Source organism: Ictidomys tridecemlineatus, chromosome 3 (genome assembly GCF_052094955.1).
Source record: "Ictidomys tridecemlineatus isolate mIctTri1 chromosome 3, mIctTri1.hap1, whole genome shotgun sequence".
NCBI classification, from domain to species: domain Eukaryota; kingdom Metazoa; phylum Chordata; class Mammalia; order Rodentia; family Sciuridae; genus Ictidomys; species Ictidomys tridecemlineatus.
This window is the reverse complement of record NC_135479.1, coordinates 64,157,471-64,176,788: the sequence shown is the minus strand read 5'-3', so window position 1 is coordinate 64,176,788 and position 19,318 is coordinate 64,157,471. Positions and strand designations below refer to the sequence as shown.

Sequence of the window (19,318 nt, the reverse complement as noted above, 5' to 3'; positions counted from 1 at the left end):
GAAGGGTCTGTAGAGAGTGTATGTGGATACAGGGCAGCTGCGGTTTGAATGACTATCTAGTCTATTCAAACTGCTATGACAGAATCCCAAGGATTGGGGCTTATAAATAATAGGCATTTATTTCTTGTAATTGTGGAGGCTTGATGTCCATAATCAAGGTGCCAGCAGATCTGGTATCTGGTGAGGGACCATTTCCCAGATCATGGACAGCCCCTTCTCACTGATGGAAGGAGCTAGCTAACCTTCTGGGGTGTCTTTTAGAAGAGCACTCATCTCTCACCATGCACAAAAGTTAACTCGAAATGGATCAAGGATCAAGGGATTAAACCAGAGACTCTGCGTCTAACAGAAGAAAGAGTAGGCCCTAACCTCCATCACGTGGGGCTGGGCCCCAACTTCCTTAATAAGACGCCGATAGCACAAGAATTAAAACCAAGAATCAACAAATGGGATGGATTCAAACTAAAAAAAAAAAAATTCTCAGCAAAAGAAACAGTCTGTGAGGTGAATAGGGCGCCTACATCCTGGGAACAAATTTTTACCCCTCACACATCAGATAGAGCACTAATCTCTAGGGTATATAAAGAGCTCAACAAGACTAGCACCCAAAAAAAATCCCACAAATAACCCAATCAATAAATGGGCCAAGGACCTGAACAGACACTTCTCAGAAGAGGATATACAATCAATCGACAAATATACGAAAAATGTTCATCATCTCTAGCAATCAGAGAAATGCAAATTAAAACTTCTCTAAGATACCATCTCCCTCCAGTCAGAATGGCAAGCTATTATGAAAACAAACAACAAGTGTTGGCGAGGATGTGGGGAAAAAGGCACACTCATATGATGCTGGTGGGACTGCAAATTGGTGCAGCCAATATGGAAAGCAGTATGGAGATTCCTGGGAAAGCTGGGAATGGAACCATCATTTGACCCAGCTATTCCCCTTCTCGGACTATACCCAAAAGATCTAAGAAGAGCATACTACAGGGACACAGCCACATCAATGTTTATAGCAGCACAATTCACAATAGCTAAACTGTAGAGCCAACCTAGATGCCCTTCAGTGGATGAATGGATAAAAAAAAAAATGTGGCATTTAGAAAAACACTAATCTCATTTGTGAGCGCATTCCCCTCAAGACCTAACCACTTTCCAAAGACCTTACCTGCTACTGTCATCACGTGGGAGATTAGGACTTCAGCATGAATCTTGTTGGGTGGGGAAACACAAACACGCAGAATACAACCAGCAAGAAGCCCAGTGCTCTGTAAAGGAGTGTCAGGGGAGTCGACAACTTGAGCCTCCCAAAACCCCACTTTTCTTCAGCTACATCGTACATTATCATTCACTGGGTGAGGCCCAAGCCCAGCCCCCTCAGGGTTCAATTCCATGAAGGGACTAAGAAGGAAGGAGAGATCAGAGCTCAGGGTCCAGCTCCTTGTCTCTCTTCTGAGGACTGTTTTCTGAGATCTATTCTGAACTGATGCCAGTGGGTCCCAGAACAGGGACTTCTATGAAAGGGGTTGGGACTAACGTGGAAGTGGAACAGCAGGGTCTTATCTACCAAGCTCCTATTCTGTGGTTCTCTTTCCTGGCTCTGTGTTGCTAATGAGAGACAAGAAAAATCAGTAAGTGTGGGATCTGAGTCTTGCTTTCTTCACTCAAGCATTTGCCTTCTTAACTCATTGCTAGATTCGTGATTAACGGTTATACTCGATGGCTCTGAATACTTGTGTTCCACATCAAAGAATTCAACCAGCTACAGATCAAAAAGAAATATTCTGGGGGAAAAAATTGCATTAGTGTTCAACATGTACTTTTAGAGTTTGGATCTGGAATGTCCTCCCCAAAGTGCATGTGCTGAAGGCATGATCCTCAATGCAGCAAGGTTCAGAGGTAGAGAGCTTTTAGGCAATGACGAGAGCTCTGACTTCATCAGTGGATTAATCCATTTGCTGGATTCATTCATTGAGAGTTAGACTTCTGGGTGATAACTGTAGGCAGGCGGGACATGGCTGGAGGAAGTAGATCTTTGGAGACATACCCTTGGACTATATCTGTCCTGGGACCCCTCCTTTCACCCTCTCTGCTTCCCATCTAGCATGAGCTGAGCAGTTTCCCACCCCCTCCCATCATGCCCTTCCTCCATGCCTTATCTCATGCCCAGAGTAATGGAGTCAGCCTACCATGGACTGAACCTCTGAAATTGTGAGCCAAATAAACTTTCCCTTCTCTGAGTTGTTCTTTTCAGGTATTTTGAGCCTAGCACTGAAAAACTGGCTAACACACGTTCAGACTTCTTTCCTTGTCATTATTCTCTGAACAACACAGTGTAACAACTCATTTACCTTGTATTAAATATTATAAGTAATCTAAAGAAGATTTAAATATACAGGAGGATTTGTGTGGGTTCTGTGCAAATACTATGCCATTTTATACAAAGCATTTAAGCGTCTGCAGATTTTTGGTTCCTGGTGGGGAACCAACCCTTCAACTCTTCACAGATACCAAGGGACAACTATAGATGTGATTGATACTCCTGTATTGATTTATCGAGATCTGTATTATCTACATGTTATTCATTCTTAAAGAGATTTTTAAAAACACCTTCTACTGATCATTCCCCATTATCCTCCAATAAAGCATCCTTTTATGTGTGCTTCTAAATCGTGGGTCACAATGAGCAAACTGTCACATGCATTTAGGATTATGTCAAAATGAACCCCACTATTATGTATCACTATAATGCACTAATAAAAACATTTAAAAAATAAAATATTAAAAAAAATTGTGGGACACAGAATCTCAGATCTCAGGTATACCCAGGCTGCATGTCTAGGACCCTGCTCCTGAGGACGAATCCTATAGTCTATGCCCTGTCTTCAGGGACAGCACTGTTCATGCCCAGAGTAATGGAGTCGGCCTTCCACGGACTGAACCTCTGAAACTGTGAGCCAAATAAACTTTTCCTTCTCTAAGTTGTTCTTCAACAAAGGGGGCAGGTTAGCCCAGTGAGACCTGTAAAGGGAACGTGGCTGGGGTCTGTCCCCTCCCTCAGATGTCCTGAGCTCTCTTAAGAGGTTAATCCACAGGCCTGAGCCAGGGTGTTTAGGATCCTGCCCTGAAACTTTCCACCTCACATGGGTAAAAGGGCTGTGATTCTTGAATGAAAAACCCTCATCCTTCCTGCCTCTTTTTTGTTCTCCCAAACCTGTGCTAAGTCGATGACATCCAGGTCCCCAGAGAATCCCCATCCCTGAGGTTTCTCCATCCCAATAGGTTTAAAAGGAAGGGAAATTGGAAAAGGAAGACAAGAGTCTTCTTCTTTATTAGACTTCTTCAGGTGGCCCACTTCTATTATTCTATCTTGGGTTCTATTACCTGATTTGTGTCCACATTTTTCCAAAAAAAAAATTGGGAAATAGGAACACCACTGAGTGCTGTGACATGTCAGAAAGATGCTTCCTAGGTCCACACAACTAAAACGAGATGGGACTACAAGCTCAGGGCTCACTCACGTGCAGACAAATCCAACCTGAATTTTCCATCATCTGAAATTCACACCTGTCTCACGCAATGAAGCAAAGAATGTGCTCTCCAGACTAGAGTTCCAGGCCCGCATCATAGATTGTGGGACAATCACAGAGGGGTCTTGGGCATCCAGGCAGGGAAAAAGGAGACAGATAAACCCAAGGCCCCTTCTCAGCCACCTGAGCCCAGCAGACCCCACCCACCCCACCCCTCAGGGTCACCAGAGGCTCAAAATTATTAGTCATTTTTTTGGAGAAATGCAAATCAAAAGCACAGTGAGACAGCACTCTGCACCTACTGGGATAGCTACTATTTTCTTTTCTTTTTGGAATGGGGATTGAACCCAGGGGTACTTTACCGCCACACTACAACCCCAGCCCTTTTTATTTTGCTGTTTAGGCCATCCAATTCACTGCCTATTTGGTTAACCCAAAGTCAGCAGATTAATAACATTAACTGCATCTACAGAGATTGCTTTTGCCATGTCCTATAGCATCATCTTGGGAGTGACGTTGCTTTTATTTAATTTTTTTAATATTTATTTTTTAGTTGTAGTCGGACACAATATCTTTATTTTATTTATTTATTTTTATGTGGTGCTGAGGATCGAACCCAGTGCCTCACACATGCTAGGCAAGCACTCTACCACTGAGCCACAACCCCAGCCCCTGATATTGCTTTTTATCCCAGGCTCCACCGCAGTGAGGAGAGGAGATTGAAGTAGGGCGAGGACTGTTGAATGTCCTCGTAGAATTCTGCCTGTCACACTGTGGCTTCTATTTGTCCTCCTCCAAATCTACCTTAATGTACTCTTTGGATGTTCATTTTGTGTGTGTGCCTAAATTTTGGCAATAAAGGGAGGAATAAAAACATATTTGTTTTTTTTTTTTTTGAATTCTCATTTCTTCCATACCCCCAAAAGTGTATCATTTGAAGAAAATGTATTTAAAAATACCAGTTTTCCCATTTCCCACTTGGTGCAAGTTATTTCTCCAAGTTATATCTTGCATGTCAGACAAGAACTCTACCATTGAGCTACTTATTATCCCTTTTAGCAGTTACTGAGCACATGAAGAAGAGGAAGCACTTAGTTTTATTTTAATATTGGAAAAGAATATAGGAAATAATTCATGAATTTTGACATGTGCATATTAGTTTCCTGTAATTGCTATAGAAAATCACCTCAAATGTGGTGGCTGAAAACAATACCAATTTATTCTCTCATGGTTCTGGAAGCCAGAAGTCCTAAATCAGTTCCCCTAGCTGAAATCAAGGCATTGGGCAGGGCTGTATCTCCCTGGGGAGGGTCTAGTGGAGGGTTCAGCTCTTGCCTCTTCCAACTTCTGGTGGTTGCTGGTTTTGCTTGGCTTGTGGCCACATCAACTCAACTGGCTCCCTCCCTCGTCACTTTGCCTTCTCCTTCTCTGTCCACGGTAAAATCTCCCTCGAACTCCCTCTTAGAAAGACAGCTGTGAGCACACTGAGGTCCACCTGGATGACTCACAGGTCCCAAGAAGGAGGATCTGGCTATTTCTGGAGCTGACCACAGTGTGCCTTCCTCTGATCCTACCTGGCGGGGTTGGCAAGGACGGTTGGTTTATCGTACGTTTCATTCAGTGACTGAAGTAGTCGCCATGACAATGTGTCGACTGAGAAAAACTTACAGTCCAGTAAAGGTATCACTGTTTCCTTGGCCTCAGAAAGCAAAGCCTCCCTTCCCACATTTTGGAAGACAGAGAACCTGGAGACACCCGTGAACTTCCTGAGCTCTAGCCCCTGCCACGCTTCCTTTCACTTCTGTGGCTGCCTTGATCAGAGCCATGTTGGGTGGACTGCCAAAAGGACGAACAAGTCATCTGTGAGTCAGAGGTGGTGACTCGTTGGAAGCAGGATGAGCAGGGGAAATAAATCTGTATCCAGATGTCTCTCTCCAGTGAGAACATCTTGCCCGTCCACCCTGGAAGTAATAATAATGCAACCCATCTGCCTCGGACCTACTGCCATATCAGGCATTTCCTTGACTTACGAATAGTATTTTTCCCTGTGTCCTCATTCAGTCATCCCACCCATCTACCCCCTTCCATCTACTCTTCCTGGTGAGAGTCCCAGTTTTTGTCTTTGCTAAACCTACTTCTGAGTCAGAGGCTGGGATGTCTTGAATTAACTTCCACAAGATCATAGATTGGACTCCCCATAAACTTATGGTCTTCAACCACGGGTCAACTCCAACACTCCATGGAAATCATCCAGCCATCCACCAATCCACCCACCTACCATCCCTCCATCTACCCAGCATGCAACCATCCACTCCTCCAACCATCCCCACCCATTCATTGACATGCTCATCCAGACCTACACCCACTCACTCGTCCATCCCTACATCCATCCACCCCTCCATCCGGAAATTCATCCCTCCGTCCATTCACTACGTATAAATTCAGCGAGTGCCTTCCTTGTGAGTTAGAACACATCCGTGTACAAAATAGATAAAGCTGGCTGCTTTTCAGAGCTGACATCAGAGTTACTAAAAATCTTGCTATAAATGGTAAGATATTAAATATTTTAAGCTGTGCAGGTCATGTGGTTTCTCTCACAAATACTAAATTCTGCCATAACTGTACAAAAGCAGCCACTCAAAATCCATAAAAGGATAACTGTGGTTGTGTTCCAAGGGACTCTGACATGTGGGATCTCTATCATTTTCATGCATCATGAATATTGTGCTTCATTAAGAGTACAAAAGGGAAGCTTCCTTTTACCCCCCAAAGAACCGTGTTATCTGCTCAACACAGATACTTTGATTCCTTCTGTTTGTGCCTTAAGCTTTTCCTTTCATTAGTGCTCCAGCACCTTAAGGATTCAGGCCTCGCCTCCTCGCTCATTTCAGTGGGAATGCTTCTGATAATTTAAGTTCCTTTGTTCCAAAACAACGGTTCTTTATCTGATTCATACATATTGGTATATTCCTACTTAATTTGGAGTCTTAAAAATCCAGGATGCATCTTGAAATATTTACCTATCTATAAGTACATCATCTGAGGTGACAGTTTTATTTTTGCATGTTAGATACCGATGAACAGAGATTTGATCTTTGCCAGCAGCTGAAGGAAGGAGCCACATCACTGCTAACATTATCAAGACAGAAAATAATGGAGACCCAGTTTTGATCACTTGTATTTTCCAAATGCCATTCTCTTTGATCAGCAAATATATTCCCGTGACTGTAGAATTAGTAAATAATACAATACAAAGGCAAAAAAAAAAAAGACAAGTTTAAAATTGCTAAACCCAGAAAAATATTCATTCTTCATTGATGTTGACAATCTCATCTGATCCCTTGGCACCTTCCACGGAAATAATTTTAAGGGGATTTTTGTTATTTTTCTACCCTGTGTCCTCTGCCGTCTTATTGGTGAAAAAAAAAAGATATTTGGATGTCTAGTGCTGGTGAAAATCAGAAGAGTCAGCTGTGCTGGTTAAGAATGTATGGACCTGTTACAGGTCCCAGAGTTACGTTAACAAGCAAACGTAGCAGAATCAAGGACATTAGAATGCCCAGAGTTTATTACTGTCCCCAGGCTGAGCAACATTTTCCAGTGACTGATGTTTTTCTGCCCCCTACTGGCTCCAACTAGAATCCCTTGTTTAGGACAAGCCAGGACAATGGCTTCAGGGTAGAATTTTGATGAGAGTTTTCCCCTTAAATACAAAACCAATAAAAATAAAATAAATGAAAGTATGAAAAGCTTGATGTGTACTCTCACATCAAACCTTCAAGGAGCAGAGAGTATTCCGATCCCGTATAAGATCTGGCCCTTGAGATCATTTGAAAGTCATCAAAAACTGCAACGTTTTGCCCAGAATCTTGAATTCATGGTTAAAAGTAGAGTTCGGTAATGACTACCCTGAGGAGTGACGTCCTCCGTGCCAGTTTCCGAACAGAGCCACATCTGCAAGCCCTCACAGAGAAACCCTTTGCTAAGGCGGAAAAAAAAAAAAAAAACGCGCCCTTTGCTAACACGGAAAAAATGTAAATATGCCACACATCCAGACATCAGCCTGGCGATGTCTTCATCTTTCAAACGCTTTTTATTTGATTTTTGTACGTGTAAGCACCAGGATTTTCCCTGCTGACATCAGGGAGCTTTTGTTAGTTCATAAACTGGTAAAACACACACACACACACACACACACACACACACGCACGCACACACACACACGCACACGCACACGCACACACACACACACACACACACACACACAGAACGGCTTCAGGACCACCTACCCCAGACTCACTCAGTACTGACTCAGGGCTCAGAGTTACCTGTGGCCTGGGACTTCGAGTTCCTTTCTCCAGACCCTTCTCTCGGTGGTTGATCTGCTACCCCAAGTGCATTCCTTCTTAGGGTCGCTGCAGCTGTGGACAGATGTGCTGATGCCCACGCCTGCTAACCAGGCTCCACACAGCAATGCCTCCCTGTGCACGGTCCAGCCTCCCCAAAGGATGGTAACTTGCAGAATGAGTTGGACCAACAGCTGATGAAATTCACCAGGTCTGGGACTCGGGCTCTGAGGTTTTCTATATTATGTGCACATTTCTGCTTCTTGTCCCTGAGAAGATACTCGGCCCTTTCCAGATGAGGAGGCGCACACCTGTAATCCCAGCTTCCCGGGAGGCTGAGGCAGAAGGATGGCCAATCTGAGGCCAGCATGGGCAACTGAATGTGACTCTCTGTCTAAAAAAAAAGTGTTTTTTTTTAAAGGGATGGCAAGGTAGCTCAGTGGTAAAGTGTTCCTGAGTTCAATCCTCAGTACCGAAAAAATAAAATAAAAATACCCAGACCTTCACTGTTCAACCTCCTCACATTCTTAGTAAAAGATAGGAGGGTTCATTATCTGGATCTTTTTCAACCAAGGGCCAGTCGGTGGCTTTTAGGGACTGGAGTGGGGCTGGGGGAGGACAGCTACTGCTTTCTGCTTTACCTAAATCAAGGTAGTTTTAAAAGTCAACAGAGTCTTTAAATTTAACATCAGTTAAATTTTTTTCTACTATTCATTTTGTGCATTTTAATGAAAATACAGTGAACACGAACCCTTGATCCATAACCCATGGAGGTTTTTCCTTCATCATGTAAGGTTTGAAGAGCGGCTTGCTGTCAGCCCTGCTCCTGTTCGCATTCCCCACACCACACGACAGCTGGACTTCAGAACCCCTCTACCAATTTTATATGTACCCACGCCCACCTGGAGAGGGCCCTGTGTCCAGCTCAGGGAGGGTACACAGGTGATGCCAGCCCACCCTGCTCTCCCGGCACCCCCCCCCCAGGACAAGTTCGGCTGTAACTTAATCAGGCAGAGTCTAGGTTCAGTCAACGTCAGGCAACATAGATCCAAAAGCACTGGAGGGGAAAAAAAATCAGGATGTGCCTTTTAAGCAGACACCTGTCCATCTATCTGTCTGCCTGCCAGTCTGTCTTCTGTCTGTGTCTGTGCACCTGTCTCACAAGCTGTTGGTCTTGCCAGCCATCTGTCCACTTCTCTGCATTCATTTCTGTCTTTATATCTGCCTGTCGGTCCACCTTTCCACCTGTTTGTCTATCTCTCCGTCGTTCCGCTGTCTGTTTTCATATAATCCATTTGTTAGTCTTCTGTCTAGACATGTGTCCAACTGTCTCCCTGTCTCTCTCTGTTCTATGTTTGTCGTGCTCTGTTTAGCGATGCTGGAGTGTGTTTTAGTTAGCTTTTTCCTTGTTATGACCAACAAGAACAACTTTACGAGGAAAAGTTTATCTGAAGCTCACCATTTCAGAAGCCTCCATCCTGAGACAGCCAATTCCATTATTATGGGTCCGAGATGAGGCAGGACTATCACAGCCTAAAGGCCCAGAAGAAGAAAGCAGCTCATCTCATGGTGGACGGGAAGCAGCAGGGGTGGTGGGGGATCCACCTCCTCCAGATCCAGCCCACCTTCCTGGAGATACCAGGCAGCCAGTCCCTTCAAACTAGGATTGGCCAACGAGGTCACAGCTCTCAGAATCTAATCATTTTACCTCCGACGATTTCTGTATGAACAGGAGCTTTGCGGGGGAGACACCTCATATCCAAATCCTAACCGTATGGGACACTACTCAGTGGCTTGTGTGCTGTCTGCAGAGATGGGGTGTGGCAGGAGAAGGAGCCAGGTTGGGAAGGCCCCCGACACTGCCCGAGCAGCCTGGGTGGTACACAGTCGGTCTGCCTGGGTCGTCCCATGTCCACATCATCAATCCTGCATTCTTTCATGTGCAAAGGGCCCTGGCTGGAACGGTGATTGATTTGACCACCTTCATCTTTCAATCTCCTTCCAAGTGTCCCCAAGAGATGCTGGGGGAGGTGGCCAGAGCCCAGTCTCTGTTCTTTGGACTTTTTCCAGGAGCTCTGGAAGATTCTGCCCTTGACTGAGGTCCCCGGGCCCCATCCCCTCCACCTCTGCAGTCCCTCCCTCCAACAGAATTGACCCCTCTTGCCCTGAAGCAACATCTTGGGGGCTGGGAGATATAGCCCCTGTGGCAGCACCTTTCCTGACCTTGGGGTGACCCAGAGATGCTGTCCCCCCAGGCACCTCATGTGTTCAGCAGGAGTCCCTAGAACTTGCTCCCCAGGGTCTAAAAGCCTCACATATCAGATGCCTGGCCCTTCTCTTTCACTCTCCCAGGGCACCAGGCTGCACCTCCACGGCAGCCACAACTTCACTCCACCCCCTGAAACATCCCACTCCACTCACCCCCAGCCAGACCCAGCTGGAAGGCAGATGGGGTTGGGGGGAGCAGGATATGGTCTCAAGGTGGTGGTAACAGAAGCCCAGGGGCAGGGCTTAGGGCTTGGCTCAACAATTATAGAGCTTGACTCTGCCAAGAGCCATTGGAAGGACCGAGATTAGAAAGGCTGTGGTTTTCATGGTCTGGGTGTGTGTGCGTCTGGGTGTAGGCAAGAAGCGTAGTTGGGAGAGGGGGAGCCACAGTTGTGAGTGAGGAATCCAGAGGCAGACGCATGGACCCTGAACTCAGCTCCGCCCCCAGATACCTCATCTGGACCACCCCCAACTCCAGCTGCTGTGCTGCCAGTCCCCAATGCCTAGACCCTCCCACTCCTTGTTGCTTGTCCGGCTGGACATCTTAATGAGGTCTTTAACGTCTCCTCATCAATCAGTCCCATGCACACCTTTGACTTCCCAGCCCCCAGCCTCAGACCCGATCTCTTCTCTGAAATCCATACACACCACTGTCTTGGCATGTGAACTTTATCAGCAACTTCTTTTTCTTTCCCCATTTCATAAAATAAGGTGTAATTTACTTATATGCATCCCTGATTGTACGCAGTCCTGCCAGTTCTAACCCCAGGCACATACATCCACGTAACTAACCATCCTGACAATCAAGATGCAGTAACTGTTGTCCACTCCTGAATTCCCTCTTGCCTCCTGTGGTCCACCAGTCCTCCACCCCATACCCTTGGATGAGTTCTCCTTTGCCTATGGCACTGCCAGTTTCCAGAATGTTCTATGAAGGTCACATTATTGGATTCCCTCCAGCAGGAAGCCTATGGGGTCTGGCTTCTCCCATTCAGCTTGATGCCTTTGAGAGCTTTCCTATTGTACCCATTCCTTCTCGTCGCTCAGTGGGATTCCATCATGGGACCACCATTTGGTTACCCATGAAGGCGTTAAGGACCTGCTACTGTAAACTATCTTGACTTGGTATATACTGATTCTTTTGAGCTGAAAACATTGGAGACACTATAGTTGCATAGAGAGTCATCCTTTCCCTACATGCACGGGCTGTAAGGATCCCTTTATGGAAGAGGGCTGCTTACCTCACACTAGAATGAGAGAAGGATCATTTTCACTAGAGACTGGGAATTGGGGCTGCAGTGGATCTCAATACATACATTTGCTGCTATAACCCTTATCCTCCAGTAGCTTCATACCCCCATATATCTTAGTCACTCCCCTGAAATCTGCTTCCTCTGGATCTGAAATCTCTTTGTTCTGTCATTGTTCATTGTCTACAAAGTGTGAAAGTATCTTGTTCCAACAGTGTCTTTCCCTCTCTTGTAAGGGTCTCTGAACATGTAAAATTAATAAAACTTGGATGCTTGGGTTGGGGATGTGGCTCAGTGGTAGAGCCCCTGCCTAGCATGTGCAGGGCCCTGGGTTCCATCCCCAGCACTACAAGAAAATGAAACAAAAATAAAATAACTCGGATGCTCTTCTCTGTGTTCAACAGTCTTGTGCTCCTCTGGTTCTTAGACTCCTCCAATAACCCCACTTTAGACCAGTGATGGGTCCCTATGAGCATCCCCTATGATGCCCATTCACCAGGTGAGAGGCATTGGCATTGCTTCTTGGTCTTGGTGATTACAGATAAAGCTGCTCTAAACACCCACTTACAAGTTTTTGTGTGAACATAAAAGTTGTCATTTCGCGTAAGTTGCACCTGGTTACGGAATGGCTGGGTCGCCTACAAAGTATGCATGATTTTATAATAAACTGCAGACTGAGGGTGTAGCTCAGTGGTAGAGCATGTGCTTAGCAGGAGCAAGTCCCTGGGTTCAATATCCAGTATCAAAAAAATAAAAAATTTTAAAAAAAAACAAAAACCACTGCCAACCTGGTTTTCAAGGTAGCTGGGTAATGTTACCCAGAGGCATTCTGCCTGGGGTGCTTACCCCCAGATCATCTAATCTCTAGGGTTAGAGTTTATACTTAGGTGGCCTCTCTGTGTGCCAGGCTCTGTTACTAAAAGTTTCTCTGATTCTTTCTCATTTAATCCTCACATGCTGCTTTGTGATCCCCCCATTTCACAGAGGAGAAAACTGAGGCTCATAGAAATGAGCTCACCGGGCAAGGGCACAAAGTTGGGGAGAGGAGGAGCCAGGGCCACTCCTGAATCCAGACACCTCAGGCACCGTCTCTGGGTGGCTTCCGGGCTGGCATGAAGACTCCCTCTCCTGAGCCCTCTCTCCCCATCCCCACCCCCGTACACTGCCCCTGTTCTCCGCCATCTTCTGGGCAGCACATGGAAGAGGAGTCCTCTGAATACCATCGAACAAAACCCTGGCAGCACAGTCCCTGCCTCGGAACAAGTGCTGGAGTGAGTTTGGGGGGGCCACTTGGACTTTCCCAGAGCTCCATGAAGCCATCTCTACCTGGTGGGATGGAGAGAAGGGGGCCGCTCTGCCTCTGAAGTGCAATGGAGGGTTCAAGAAATGACCTCAGCCTAGTCCAGTCCAGAGTCCAGGGATAAAACTCAGGGAATGAAAGCCATCCGTGGCAGCCATGGTGACTACAATTCTGTCCCTCTCCGAGCCGGAGGTACATCTGCACCTTGTCAGGACACAATGTTTTTTAAGTACTAGAAATTGAACTGGGGGATGCTTTATCAGTGGTCTACCTACCCCGTCCTTTTTTATTATTTTTTTTATATTTTGAGACAGGGTCTTACTTAAGTTTCCCAAATGGCCTCAGTCTTGCTGTCCTCTTGTCTCAACCTTTGGCTTTGCTGGGATTACAGGTGTGCCCCCACTGTACCCCATAGGGACACCTTGAAAGAGCAGCAAGGGTCAGTGTAGATGGGCCCTGCCGGCCAGTGAAGAAACACAACTCTTCATATATCCCAAACGTGTCTGTTCATGTTGGAATAACTGCATTTCAGTAGAATGCGTTTCCTTTGAAGCGCTATGTATTTTCTTCTCGGTTCTGTCTTTTCAAAATGTTATTCTGGAAGAAGCTCACACACGGCACAGGGCATTTTTTTTTTTAAGATCCCCGGTAGTGGATTCCCTGGTCATCCAAGGCAGCTAGGGGCTGCTGGCTTCACAAAAGAGTCCTCTTGGACCTCTGTGGGTCTTACCCGTCTTTGTTCCAAGTCACCAGTGGACACTGTCCTCCCCAGCCCTGCAGCAGAGCCCAGGTCCCTCCCCAGGACAAGAAACAGTGCAGAGCTTTGACCTCCTCTGGTTCTTTTCTCTCTTGTTGGAGCAGACAAGGATTTCTCGAGCACCTACTGGGCACCAGGTGTTTGCTCTTCTGAATATTGGGTCACAGCCATGAAAACAAAAAAAAATGTCATCTTGAGGGTGACATCCGGGAGAGGACGATGCTGCAGCAGAGGCCTAGGAGATGAAGGCTGGGCCCTGCCTGGAGTCCATGGCCTCTGTGCACAGTCCATCGGGCTCTTTGGGATCTGCCCCACCTCGGCCCAGTCAAGCCACCTCCTTTTACTCTCTCCCACCTCAGGGCCTTTGCTTGTGCTGATCCCTCTTCCTGGGCAGCATCCCCCCATGCACCTGGCAGAGACCCACTTAGCACTCAGACCTCCAAGGAAGCATGCTTCCCAGAAAAGCCCACTGGTCCCTCCAGCCATCCAGGCCTCCCTCTGCCTGCCCCCACAGCGCCCTAGGTGTGTCCCATTCCAACCTGGGGATCTCACTGTTACTTACTGTTATAGCTCTGTGGTGCCAAGCCTGGGCCTTGTCACTGGGAGAACCTCCCATCCCCGGTTACTTTTCTTGGAAGAATCTCCTGGGTGGATAGGAGCCACCTTGTTCAGAAATGGCAGAGCCCCTCCCCCATTCTCAGGGTGGCCTCCGCCAAGGACTGACTGGTGAAGGGTACAGATCCAAGCCCCCTGGCCTTCGTGCGGGATGGCCCCTCTGCGCTCACCTCCCTGAGGAGGGTGCAGCTGAGCTGGATTCCAGGTAGACACCCATCACTCTCCACCTTCCGACCCACGCTGCCTCCCTCCCCGATTACCTGGAATATGCTCCCTGGGCCAGTCCTGTGCACCAGAATCCCCACTTGTAGGGGACTCAGAGCAAGTCCCTGTCATCTGCAGCCTGAAAGCCCCTGAGAGCAGAAGCCAGGCTGGTCTGGCTTCTCACCATGCCCCCGACGCCCAGTCACCGTCCAGACAAAGTGGCAGCTCATAACATACCAAGGGCTGGATGGGGCTCTCACTTCCCCAAACAGGCCCAGACGGGAGCACTGATAACATGGCTTCTTCAGGAGGGGAAGGAATCCAGGATTCAGGCCTTCCAGGTCTCAGCCCAGCCTTGGGTGAAGAGGGCCCCCTTCTGTACTTTCTTGGCAGCACAGAGAAAGAAAGTAGGGGGAGGGGGGACCCAGAGCCTTCCTAGGAACCAAGTCCCCTCCAGCCTAGGGCCCCCCACCCTCCTCTGCTCCGAGTTCCCGGTTTCTGTGGCCTTTGACCCCAGGCTGGGCTGGTATCTCCTGGCCTGATGACCAGATGCTCTCCAGACTGGGTCAGGGAAAGGGGATCTGCAGGTTGATGAGGATCGCAGGACCCTGGAACCCTGTTGGGAGGTGGAAAGCCACAGGCACTGCACTCCATCCCCCAAGTACACCAGGAGCACATACTGTCCCCCATTTAGCCCGGAGACCCAGGGCCAGGGCAGGGTTGGGATCTGATTTTCAGTGTGACAGGAAGCAAGAGAAGGTTTCGGGCAGGGGTGTTACGTGGCTTAATTTGGATTTTAAGACTTCTCTGGTGCTGAGTGGCGGTGGACTAGAGGGAGATTGGGGGGGTGCCCTTGGAGGTCCCCACATGGCCAGGAAGCAAATAGGCAGATCTGGTCCCTTGGTGGCAAGGCAACACCCATGGGTGCTTCCCCCATACACACTAAGTTGTAGGGGCCTCCGCTGCAGACATACAGGGTGGGTCTAGAGTAGGGACCTGGCCCCTCCCTCTGCTGGCTTAGACTCTAGCTCTAGCCCTGTCCCTGGTAGGCAGAGGCCCCGAGGGATCCACTGGGACAGCTGGGTCACTTGACCCAACAGGAGAGCCACAGGACAGGTGGGGCTTGAGGTCTGGCTCAGGGCCCGGCCCAGATAACGACCCTCTTGGTAACCTTGGGCCAGGTTCTAATGCCCCACCACCAATTGCCTCCAAAACGCAGTCATGGTATCTCCGGGACCTGCCTGGCAGGAGCGAGTCCAGGATCAACAGAAGTGCTTTTAGGATTCGGGGCTCCAGCCAGCAGGTGCTCAATTAACCTCATCCCCTCACCCCCCAACCGCAGCCCGGTTCTGCCTGTGGGAAAGCAGGGTGTGAGGTAGGTTCATTTCATCTCTAGGGAGGAAGAGGGCTGGCTCCGGCCCCACACAGGGCTGGGATAGGCCCCCCCCCCCGCACTATCTTCCTGGCTGTGACCTTGAGCTGGCCCTACGCACTGTCACCGAATCTGTGAGCAATTGTTACAAATAGGCTTTTTATTGATAGGGACATTGATGGGGCCAAGGGGAAAGGAATCATCTGGGTACCCCAGCAAGCCAGTGGCTTGGAATCCGACCCAGGGGTCCCCTGGGGTTTCAGCACAGCCAGGAGACAGGGGACAAGAGGCTGTGAGCTCAGATGGCACAAATTTAAATAATATGTGGTATTAACAGGGGCCAGATTTTCATGCTCCTGGGGACCCGTGCCCAATGGTCAGTACTGTGGGAATGTCTTTGGGATGAGAGGACAGAGCAAGGCCACAATGTTCTGACTCCGATCGGCTTAGATTGTGCCATCTGGGAGCCCAGAGCGGCTCCAGAGCCAAGGGAAGGGATCCCACACCAGACAAAGCCACAAGCTCTAAGGTCTCATCGGAGGGAAGTTCCTCCTCCAAGAAGCCTCTATGACCAGTATGGCCCCAGCCCCACAAGACCCCCACCCCGTGGACTCCAGAACCTGTCCTCATGACCTAGGAATGACCAGGGGCTTTTTATTGGGTCACCTGGGATCAATATCTCAATCTCACAGAATGAGGATCCCCCAGGTCCTTCACTGAGGCGGAGGAGTAGAGAACCGACAGGTGGAAATAGGTCGGTTAAAGGGAAGGATGCTCCCGTGGAAGACGGAGATGCCAGAGTTCGAGCCCCTTGGCACACAGGAGTCTGGTTTCCCGAAGATGTGCCATGCACGTCCCCTGCTGGCAACACTTGTCTGCAAGGGTCCGTCCTCCACCCCCAGCCCCACCCGCTTCTCTTTGCATCATCTGAGCAGGTGTACCATGGCACCCCCAGTCCCACTGCAGACCCCAAGACCCTCCTCTCCTTTCTTTCCATGGGAACAGTGTTGCCCATATCAGGGGCAGCTGCTCGCTTCTGAGGGAGCTCTGGGAGGGTCTACGGGGCACAGCACATGTCTGCAGAAGGAAGGAAGATGGGCAGGGAGAATGAGCAGCTGGCCAGGAGGTGTGGTGTCCGTGGGAGACAGTTCAGGGAGGCCGCGTTCTGTCCCTTCACCCTAGTGCTGCTATGTCCCAAATCCAGCCCTGAAAATAGGCTCTGGGAGCCCCGTGGCCCCTCCTCGGGCACTGAGGAGGCAGCGAATGCCCGGCACTCAGCGCAGCCAGGCAGGGGACAGACACACATCTCGACACAGTGGCACTCAAAGAGATCAAAATGCATTTAATGTGATCTAGTCTTGTGGCCTACATCTTTAGATACCGCTATGTATTGAAAATAACATGAAAATTCTCCTGTTTCACCATTTAAAATAGATTTGACATTCTATTGACCTCACGCAGGGCAGACACCCCGTACAGGGGCCTCCTGACGGTGGCTCCTTCCCGCCCGCCGCCCCAGAACCCTTGGTTGGGCGGGGACCGGGCGGCACAGCACCAGCAGGGTTGGGGGGGTGGCTGCCTGTGTTCTGAGCAGCGACCACACAGGCTGCACAAGGATTCACCACCCCACTGACACAAACACACAGCTCCAGGACCCACACACACACTCCTCCAGGACCCACACACTCACACACACACACACACACACACACACACACACACGCATGGACATGTGTTCTCATGGACACACACACCCACAGCCTCCAACACGCAATCCAGACACAGATGCTCTCCTGCAATGCCCCACGGTGGCACACACGCCCGTCCGTCCACAGACTGCATCAGAGAGCCGGGAACCATCAGGTTGGATTGTACCAACAATCTGAGGTCAGGGTCCAATCTGACCAGTGGGCGCCCAGCCTCAGCACGATACCAGCCCCGCACGGAAAGCACGCACACCAACCGGTGGGTAGACACACGCACGCACTAACAGATCCATGTTGTCACTCCAAAGACACATGTGGAGACAGTCATGTACACACACACATACACACACACACACACACACACACCTCCTTTCCCCACACACTCCCCGGGAGGCCAGTCTCCCGGACCCCACATAAGGCTCCCCACATCCTGCCTCCCGCATCCAGGGCACTAAAGAGGGGACTATTTTGGTCTTTAGCACAAGCAATAAATAAATAAATAAATAAATAAATAAATAAATAAATACAGGGACGGGGAAGAGGGCAGAAGCATCTGAAAACGCGGATCTGCCTTGCCTTTGGTGAGAGATGAAAGACAGCACTGGGCTGCTCTCCCGCAGGGGCTGGAGGCTGACCATTCAGGCCCAGTGTGGTGGACCTGGGAGGATGGGCCTAAGAGGCAGACCACGCCTCAGGGAGGGCTGGAGAGCAGACCCTGGTGGGACGCAGAGACCTTGGGTTCCAGTCTGGAGGCGAGGCAGGGAGTAGGAGGCCACACACACCCCCGCCCCCGTTCCTGGCCCGGAAGGACAAAGCAGGGCACAGACTCTAGGCAGGCACCCAGTGCCCAGGGGCCACCCTTGTCCCTCTCGTCTCTCAGCCTGGCAATCGGAGCAGGAGTGGTGAGAACCAAGCACTCTCATGCCAACTCCACCCTCAAAGAGTCCCCCAAAGCCAAGGCTTAGAAAAGCCAGGCTTTGGAGACAGGGGCCAAGCCCAGGAGTCCAGAAGGAGCCGAGGTGGCTCCAGCAGATCCTGAGAGAAAAAAAAGAAAACAGTCTGGGGCTGAAGCTTCCAGGCCAGAAGTTAGGGTAAGGTCAGAGGCTGGGGTGGAGAGCCTGGAGTCAGGCTTACCTCCGGGTGGTGGGGGGGCGCTGGGTGTCTCTGCCTCCTGCCCCAGGCACCGTGCAGAGAAGTGGGAGCCAGTGTTCCAACCCTCGGTGGCCCGAAAGTGGAGAGAAGAGGCAGGAGCCTCCTACACCCCACCCACTGCACGCCACCCTTGCCACTCTCTGCCTCAGTTTCCCCACTTGGGCCAGAGCGTTCCGGTGCTTTCCGGCTCCCAGCTGGTCTTGTGGGGCACAGGGGGTTGGAGCAATCTGGGCAGTCAGGACAGGGGAGACACCCGCTTTCTAATGATCGCCTCCCTGAGGGGCGAGGCCCGGGGAGGACGGCCTCCCTCCGCCATCCTGGGGAAGCTCAGGAAGGAGGGCGCTTCTTCCTGCCAGCGGGGAACCAGACAGGGCTGGCAGCACCAATGCCAGTGACCACGGGCCTCCAGCCTGTTCCTGGTGAAGGATAAGGACGCATGGTGGCAGGCCGACGTCAGGGCACGGGAGCTGGGGTGTCCCTGAGCACCCCCGACCCCAGGCACCAAGCCAGTTAGACCCCCTTCACGGCTCTCTCCTCGGGGAGGATGAAGAAGGTGGAGGCTCTGAAGCCAGAGAAGGATCTCTTTGTTTCACGGCCCACGTCTCAACTTGGCTTTGGCCATCTCAGCGGGTCGGAGGAGGATGACCATTCCTATCCCTTTCCTAAACTCGCAGGAAGCCACCTACCACAGCCTGGTGGGGTGGGGGACCTTCCTGGGTTCACCTGTCCAGCCTCAGGTGGGGGGGAGGAAGGGGCAGGCAGGATTGTTGCCCTGGGCCTGGCGGGCACAGCCTCTGCCACCCCCGTCCCAGGGC

General features: G+C 49.7%; 1 protein-coding gene across 1 annotated transcript in view; it reads right to left on the bottom strand.

Moving 5' to 3' along the window:
* LOC101959776 (potassium inwardly rectifying channel subfamily J member 12) overlaps nt 1–19,318 on the bottom strand; it is a 72,382-nt gene that overhangs the window by 14,128 nt on the left and 38,936 nt on the right. The window lies entirely within an intron of this gene.